The following is a 9,646-nucleotide window of genomic DNA, read 5'->3' on the forward strand; positions in this document are numbered from 1 at the left end:
TTAAGTTCAGGGGGTACATGTGCAGGTTTGTTACATGAGTAAATTATGTGTCACTCAAACCTAAGCTTTTTATTATAAATGTTAGCTTTCTCTGAGATGAAGAACCTGAGTGATGTAATAGATTAATAGGAATTTCCAAACTATTCAAAACATTAATAATTAGACATATGTCACGGGCTTCTGATCTGCAAAATGTTGGGCTACCTTTAGTCTCAGTCTTGTTCTAACAGTACACTAGTTCAGCTCTCAAAAGACAAGGAGAGGAAAAGAGTAAAAGTTGGTTGTGGATGGACAGCGGGTTTGTGTAACAAAGCTATACCCCTATCCTGGGAGTTGGTGAGTAAGAGTGCTTTATTTATCTGTTTTTTTCTAGTCCCTAAGCACTTAATGGTCACTCTCTAAAAAAAGTGTATCTATGTTTGTTCATCTCCTAATTGGAGTCGTGGCTAAGTTCTTTAAAGATTTTGCCTCTGTGCATGGCATTTTAAAACTTCTCCAATTTTTTTTTGCTTTGTTTTTCCTTTTTATTGAGATATAATTCACATACCATAAAATTTACTCATTTAAAGTACACAATTCAGTGTTTTTAAAAATTACATCCACAGAGTTGTGCAAGTATCACTACAATTTAAAACATTTTTATCACCTGAAAAAGACCCCATACTCATTAGCAGTCACTCCTACCAGTCATCTTCCAACCCCTGGCAACCACTAATCTACTTTTTGTCCCTATAAGGTTTACCTGTTCTGGACATTTCATATAAATGCAGTCATACAATATATGGCCTTTTGTGTCCAGTTTATTTGACATAGCGTATTTCCAAAGTTCATCCATGTTGTAGCATGTATCAGTACTTCATTCCTTTTTATGGTTAAATGATAATCTATTACATAGATACACCATATTTTATCTTCTCATAAGTTGATGGACATGTGGGTTATTTCCACTTTTTGGCTACTGTGAATAATGTTGCTGTGAACACTCACATTCAAGTTTTTGTGTGGACATGTTTTTAGTTCTCTTGGGCATGTACATAGAAGTGAAATGACTGGTTCATATGGTAACTCCATGTTCAACCTTTTGAAGAATTGCCAGACTGATTTCCACAGCAACTGCACCACTTTATATTATCACTAGCAGTGTATGAGGGTCCCAGTTTCTCAATATTCTTGACAACACTTGTTATTATCTGCCTCTTTGATTATCGCCATCCTAGCAAGTCTGTAGTATCTCATTTTGGTTTTCATTTGAATTTCCCTGATGTCTAATGATGTTGAGAATTACTTGATGTGGTTACTGGCCATTTTTGTATCTTCTTCAAAGAAATAATCTTTTTTTAAGTCCTTAGACCATTTACTTTTTTGAGACAGAGTCTTGCTTCGTTGCCCAGGCTGGAGTTCAGTGGTGCGATCTCAACTCACTGCAACCTCCCCATCCCGGGCTCAAGCGATCCTCCCTTTTCAGCTTCCCAAGTAGCTGGAACTACAGATGCACACCACCATGCCTGGCTAATTTCTGTATTTTTTGTAGAATTGGGGTTTCGCCATGTTTCCCAGGCTGGTCTCGAATTCCTGGCCTCAAGCAATCCACCCACCTTGGCCTCCCAAAGTGCTGGGATTACAGGCATAAGTCACCGTTCCTGGCCCCTTAGCCCGTTTTAAAATCAGGTTGCTTTATTATTATTACTATTATTGTTGAGTTGCAGGATTCTTTATTCTAGATGCAAGTATATGATTTAAATATATTTCTCCTGTTCTGTGTGTTGCCTTTTCACTTTCATGATGGTATTCTTTGAAGCACTCAAGTTTTTTAAAATTTTGATGCAGTCCAATTTATATCTATATTTTCTTTTGTTGCCTGTGCTTTGGCATTGTATCTAAGAAGACCTTGCATAATCCAATTTCACAGAAATTTACACCTATGTTTTCTCTTAAGAGGTTTATAATTTTAACTCTTACTTTTAGGTCTTTGGTCCATTTTGAGCTAATTTTGTATATGGTGTGAAGTAGGGATTCAGATTCATTCTTTTGCATGCAGATAACCAGTTTTCCCTGCACCATTTGTTGGAAAGAATATCTTTCCCCCATCAAATTGCCTTGGCACCCTTATAAAAAATCAATTGACCAAAAATGTGTGGGTTTATTCTGGACTCTTAGTTCTAGTCTATTGACCTCGTATATCTGTCCTTATGCTAGTGCCACAAAGTCTTAATTACTATAGCTTTGTAGTAAGATTTTGAAATTGGGAAGTGTGAGTCCTCCAACTTTATTCTTTTTCAAGATTGTTTTGTATATTCAAGGCCCCTCACATTTCCATTTTTATTTTATTTTATCTTATTTTTTTGAGACGGAGTCTCACTCTGTCCCCCAGGCTGGAATGCAGTTGCACAATCTCGGGTCACTGCAACCTCCACCTGCTGGGTTCAAGTGATTCTCCTGCCTCAGCCTCCTGAGTAGCTGGGATTACAGGCGCATGCCACCACGCCTGGCTAATTTTTGTATTTTTGGTAGAGGTGGGGTTTCACCATGTTGGCCAGGCTGGTCTTGAACTCTTGACCTCAAGTGATCCACCCTCCTCGGCCTCTCAAAGTACTAGGATTACAGGCATGAGCCACGTGCCCAGGCCAATATTAATTTTAGCATCAGCTAGTCAATAGCTATTTTAAAAAAGGCAGCTGGGATTTTGGCAGGATTTGCTGTGAATCTGTAATTCAATGTGGAGGGTATTGCCATCTCAATAATAATAAGTGTTCCAGCCTATGAACACAGGATGTTTTTCTATTTATTTAGATCATCTTTAATTTCTTTCAACAATGTTTTACAGTTTTCAGTATATAAGTCTTATACTTCTTTTGTTTATTCCTTATGCCCACAAGGAAATTTATTCCTTAGTATTTTATCCTTTTTAATGCTATTGTAAGTGGATTTGTTTTCTATTTATTTATTTATTTATTTATTTATTTATTTAGTGAGACGGGGTTTCGCTCTTGTTGCCCAAGCTGGAGTGCAATGGTGCGATCTTGGCTCACTGCACCCTCCGCCTCCCAGGTTCAAGCGATTCTCCTGCCTCAGCCTCCCAAGTAGCTGGTATCACAGGCACATGGCACCACGCCCAGCTAATTTTTTTGTATTTTTAGTAGAAATGGGGTTTCACCATGTTAGCCAGTCTGGTCTCAAAACTCTTGACCTCACGTGATCCAGCTGCCTCGGCCTCCCAAAGTGCTGGGATTACAGGCGTGAGTCACTGTGCCCGGCCTGATTTGTTTTCTTAATTTTGATTTTGGATTGTTCATTGCTAGTTGATAGACATACAAATGGTCTTTGTATATTGATCTGATATCCCAAAATCTTGCTGAATTTCTGTATTAGCTTTAATCTTTTTTTGGTGGCTTCTTTAGGTTTTTCTATACATAAGATCATATCATCTGCAGATATAGTTTTACTTCTTTTTAAGTCTTGATGTCTTTTATTTTATTTTGTTGCCTAGAACCTAGCTAGAACTTCCTGTATAATATTGAATAGCAGAATTGCAGAGAGCCTTGTCTTGTTCCTGATCTTTGGGAGAAAGCTTTCAGTCTTTCACCTTTCAGTATGGTGTTATCTGCGGGTTTTTCATGGATGCTTTTTATCTGGTTCAGGAAGTTTCCTCCAACATGATTTGCATCTATTTTCTAATTCAGTCCTCCTTATATATGTCATATAGGAATCAATTCTTCATGTGATCTTGTATCACATATAAGGAAATGGATGCATAAATGGTTAAGAAATGCACTCAAGACACACGGGAAATTAGAGATGAGGTCACGGTATCCTGATTTATAGTCTATTGTTTTCAACTCTACTTTTTCCTTTGGTCTTCTGCTTCAACTTCTCGCAACTTTCTAGAGACTAACTAAAATGGGTTCATCTTTTCCACTTTTTCATTTAAAAGGTAACCTCCATATGAGTAGAGTCTGGATCTGAATTTTTCACCTCTGTTTTCCCAGAACCTAGCACAGGATGAGTGTTTGAGCAATCTCAAGGAAATAAAGCCAGTTTAGATAAACAGCACCTCTGGAGCCTTTATTATGTGCAAGGTATTGTGGGCAAATATCCCAGAACTCAGAGAGATTGTGGTTGAGGGAGATAACAAATAGTCACATTAAAAAGATATTATGGGCCAGGCACGGTGGCTCATGCCTGTAATCCCAGCACTTTGGGAGACCGAGGCAGGTAGATCACATAAGGTCAGGAGTTCGAGACCAGCTTGGCCAACTTGGTGAAACCCCATCTCTACTAAAAATACAAAAAGTTAGCCGAGCATGGTGGCGCGCCTGTAATTCCAGCTACTGGGGTGGGGGTTGGGCTGGGAAGGGCTGAGACAGGAGAATCGCTTGAACCCAGGAGGCGGAGGTTGCAGTGAGCCGAGATCGCACAACTGCACTCCAGCCTGGGCAACAAAGCGAGACTCAGTCTCAAAGTGTTATGAAGAAGTCTGATAATAGCAAATCAGTGGTAGTTACAAGTGCTTGAAAAGGCAGAGTCTTTCTAGATGTAGACTGAAAAAGGCTTCATAGAGGAAACGCCATGAATGGAGCCTTGAAGGATGGGTAGGAACTAGCGTGTCTGTGTTGGGGAAGTACTTTAGGCCAAGTTTTTAACAGGAAGTTTAAAAAATTAACTTCTTCATTTTTATCGTTATATGAATTCTAACAATTAAAACCAATCCATAGTACACAGAATATGCAAAGCAAAAATAATAAAGTGCATATAAAATCAGGTAACATTCTCTATATGGTTTTTCTCAGACTCTCTCATCCTATTTTGGTCTTAGACACAAGCCAAGTTAAGTCAGCTTTTTCTTTTTGTCCAGAAAACTCATGCTCGATTTTCTTCATCCTCCTGATAGAAAACTTTTACAGCCAACCTCAGTCCATTTCTGATCGACAAGTCTCATTCTTTATATACCACAGTGTTTTGTAATAGTCACTGCTTTAGTAGCTCTCCTAGGATTGAGTCTTACAGGCTCTAGAATTCTCATCCTGCATGCTCACCGCATGTGCCTTTCATAGAAAATCAGTGAAAACTATCATATGAGCAGGTAAAGGCTGCAGTGTGGAAATCGCAGACCATTCATTCATCCATCACACATTTGTTGACTACCCACTGTGAACCAGGTATATGAATGATCAAGGCAATATTTCACAGGCAGATATGCAGATGGGATGTTATAATCTAAAAGATAATTCAAAAGTAGTCTTCTTCTGTCAATAATCTTCCAAATTCTGTATTCTTGAAGAGAGACATCTTATGTCTCTGATGAATGTGAGTAATAGTTCCTAGTACTGATATATTGGAACAATTAATATATTGATTGAGAAGCAAAAGCTTAGCCAATATAGATGTGGAGTTATGTTCAATGCAAAGCTGACCAGCTCCTATAGTACTCGTGCAGTGGATTATTTCAGAATTCTTCTGTGGCGTAGTCAGGATTTGAGAGATCTCCAGAGCCACTATGATATCATGTAATAGTACTATGTCCTCCCTCCCAATCCCAAACTAAATCTAGACACAATACACATGCAGTGAAAGAGGATTAGAAAAAAAGGTGGAGTTGACAAAATTATCCCTATCAGAACAAGGAAAATGAAAATGAAGCCGGGCATGGTGGCTTACTCCTGTAATTCCAGCACTGTGGGAGGTCAAGGTGGGAGGATCATTTGAGCCCAGGAGTTTGAGACCAGCCTGGGCAACATGGCAAAACCCCATCTCTACTAAAAATACAAAAAATCAGCCAGGCGTGGTGGCGTGCACCTGTAGTCCCAGCTACTCAGGAGGCTGAAGTGGAAAGGTAACTTAAGCCTGGGAGGCAGAGGTTGCAGTGAGCCAAGATTGTGCCACCGTACTCCAGCCTGGGCAACAGAGTAAGACCCTTTCTCAAAAAAATAATAATAAAGAAAATGAAAGACTTCCAGAAGAAAGCATTGCTGCAGTTTGTTCCACAGCAACTCTCAAGTAGTCACAGAGCCAGCTGAATACGGTTCAAGTCACATGTAAGAGAATTTTAAAAAATTGTACCCACATTATTTGTACAAACTCGTGGAGTGCATGTGAAATTTTGTTACATGTATGTAATGCGTAGTCATCAAGTCAGGGTATTTAAGGTGTCCATCTGCCAAGTACATTTTTGTTTAACCATAGTCACCCTATTCTGCTATCAAACATTGAGTTTATTCCATCTGTCTAACTGTACCCTTTAACACACTTCTCTTCATCCTCCTTTCTGAAGAGAAATTTTCATGGAAATGATTTTGGATATTTACACAGAATGTTTTATTTTTTTAAACAAAGTAACCCCCCCATCACCACCTCTTCCTTTGTTGTAGAAACAAAACTCAGAATTGAAGTTTTAGCCCTAGAATATCTTCAGGAGGGGAAATTCCAGCTCTCCCCATTGGTTTAACCATCTTGTGATTTTTCTCATTTTTATTAGAACTGCCACTACCATGATGGCCTCCAGGCTTATTTCATTATAGCTCTGTGACTCTAGATGAGGCTATTGGGTTGGGGGGATGCTGCTGGGGGAGGGGGGTAGTTAGGGGTACCCATACCTACCTGGATGTTTTGGCTGCTCTCCCTCTAATGATTATTCTCATCTGGAGAGTTTTGGCATCCCTACTGTACAGCACATTTGTTAAGTACACAAATTCTGAAGCAGGTTGACTCGGTCAGAATCCCAGTTTTGTCATTTACCAAGCTGTGGGACCTTGGTCACATTACATAACCCCTCTAGGTCTTCATTTCCTCACCTGTAAAATGCAGGTATGAATTGTCCCTACCTTCTAACATTGTGAGGATTCCATGAAGCCAAGTATATAAAGCATAGAGAATGATGCCTGGACTGGGCGTGGTGGTGTGTGCCTTTAACCCTAGCACTCCGGAAGGCTGAGGTGGAAGGATCACTTGAGCCCAGAAGTTTGAGGCTGCAGTGAGCTAGCGTGCCACTGCACTTCAGCCTGGGTGACAAAAGCGAGACTCTGTCACTAAAAATATAAAAATAATTTTTTTAAAAAAAGGAATGGTGCCTGGAACATCTACATAATTGTTACATCTATATATGTGTTATTTATAAGTGTAATCTTTCCCCCACAGCATAGGAGAATTTTACCAGCCATGATCCCCTCTGTGTCTCTGGGCCCATCCCTCCACCCAGGTAGGGGTAATGGATGGGTCAAGGTCAGGCAATTTTTGTCATTTGATATTTTACAGGTCACCTCTGGCCTCCGTAGATCTCACCATATGGTGAAGACCTGTGCCCCCATGAAGGGACATTGTTTTCTGTGTGGTGATATAAGTACCGACAGATATACACAGATGCTGGCTGTTAGCAACTAGTACTGCCATACTGGTGCATCTTGGCTGAATATCAGCCCTGCTCCTGTGTCTGTTTTTTTGTTTGTTTTGTTTTGTTTTGTTTTGTTTTGATATGGAGTCTCTCTCTGTCGCCCAGGCTGGAGTGCAGTGGCATGATCTCCGTTCACTGCAACCTCCACCTGCCGGGTTGAAGTGATTCTCGTGCCTCAGTCTCCCAAGTAGTTGGGACTACAGGCACGCGCCACCACACCCAGCTAATTTTTGTATTTTTAGTAGAGATGGAGTTTCACCATGTTGGCCAGGCTGGTCTCGAACTCCTGATATCAAGTGATCCACTCACCTCAGCCTCCCAAAGTGCTGGGATTACAGGTGTGAGCCACCGCATCCGGCCCTGTGTCTGTCTTCTTGAACAAAGCCAGTGGCTTATCTTTATGGCTTTCATATGCATCTGAGGATCAATGAAGATTCCCATGTGCCACCTAACTATAGGAATTCTCTGCTTACTGGCACTTCCTTTGGCTTTGTTACACTACCAGAACTACACAGAAAGTGGTTCTGGATTTGAAATTCAACTAGTGGGACTTGCTTAGTATTCCCTCCATAGAGAGCCTCTCATACACAGCCTCCTACAGTTGAGTTTAATTTATTCCCCTCATTTGGATTGCCCTGTCACCATTCACAGATTGCTACTTTATGGCTCTCAAGTAGATCAGAAAGGTTTTCGGAGTTCCCCTTCCACACCTCCTACCCATTTCTCTGTAACTACAGACATCCTTTAAGGGAAACTTGGCCCAACCAATCTTATTTGAAGACATTTCGTTTTCACTTTAGGTAATGGGGCTTGGAGTTGAGGTCTACCTTTTCGTTGCTTTCTAGTAAAGCACTGACCACTATCTCACAGCACTCTCCTAGGCCCTGTCCTCCCTGACGCCTTAGTTGCTTTATCTTTCCAGGAGCACCCTCACATTCCTATACTGTGCACCTCAAGACAATTTCCCAGTGTCCACTTCCTGGCTGAATCAATTTCCACAACCATGACGTGTAACTCCAGCTCATCTCACCAAAGGGCATTTTAGCAAGTCACTGCAGATGCTGCAACTTGGAAAGACACGTTTAGTTAGGATCTGATGAGTCTTCTCCATTAGATAAATGTTGTGAGGTGGAACTTACTGTAATTTCCTTCCCTCCACCCAAAATCTAAAATTGTTCTCTGAGTTGGCTCCCTCTCTACCTTCAGTCTCTCTTCCTGGAAGATTTACCTCAGCAAGGATGTCTTCCTTCAGATGAATATGAGTAAGTTAGTTTCTGCCCCTGTTCTGCTTCTTCCTCCTCCTACTCTGATGTTGGCACATCCTTAGGAAGTCAGCTACTCCACCCCCTCTACCAAGATGTGGCCCAATGAGGGTAGGGTATCTTTCACTTCCCCTTTCTGGGAGGCCAACTGGCCAAGACTGAACTACCTAGACTCCCCACCCTTACCACTGTCATCCTACCGACTGACCCCACATGCTCACTTTTTTGGTTGTTTGCTCCGTTATCCCTGAGATCTTAGAGGAGGGGTTCTTAACTGGGGATGATTTTACCCCCTAGGGAACATTTAGCAATGACTGGAGACATTTTTGGTTGTCACAACTGGGGCAAAGAGGTTGCCACTGACACCTGGTGGGTAGAGGCCAGGGATGCTTTTAAACATCATACTATGCACACCTAGCCTCCTACAACAAAAACTCACCTGGCCTCTGCTATCAGTAGTGCAGATGTTGAAAAACAATGGCTTAGAAGGAACACCTGCCTCACTGGAATGTGTGATGGCTACTCTACCTGTTGGTTTGTCCTCAAGGAGCTTTTGCTGGTCAACCCACCAATAAATCCACTGGGAGATCTCTCCAACTGATAGCTGTTTGTACCCTCATTTACAACTGTCTGCCCCCTCACATGTTTGCATGCCACAGGTAGTGGTGGTCTGCTCAACCTTCATTCCTAACTCTGCACTTCATCTGCAGGTTGGCCATACTCAAGAACCTGAAGGTGCTCAAGGTCTGCTTCATGATCTCTGTGGCTAAACCTTTCACTTTCTGGTGAAGTAAAGGCTTTCTCATTACTAGAAACCATCCAAGTTAACTAGGCCAAACAATTACAATTTGATTGCTACTACCACCTATGAAGCAGTATAGTTTATTAATAAAACAAAACCTAAGACCTCTAAGTTATTAGCCCTGAAGGAGAAGCAGTAAGTCGGGAGGACTTGTCTACTGAAGGACAAAAACATAAACTCCCAAATCAATGGAGAGAC

Source organism: Mandrillus leucophaeus, unplaced genomic scaffold (genome assembly GCF_000951045.1).
Source record: "Mandrillus leucophaeus isolate KB7577 unplaced genomic scaffold, Mleu.le_1.0 Scaffold174, whole genome shotgun sequence".
In the NCBI taxonomy this organism is placed as follows: Eukaryota; Metazoa; Chordata; class Mammalia; order Primates; family Cercopithecidae; genus Mandrillus; species Mandrillus leucophaeus.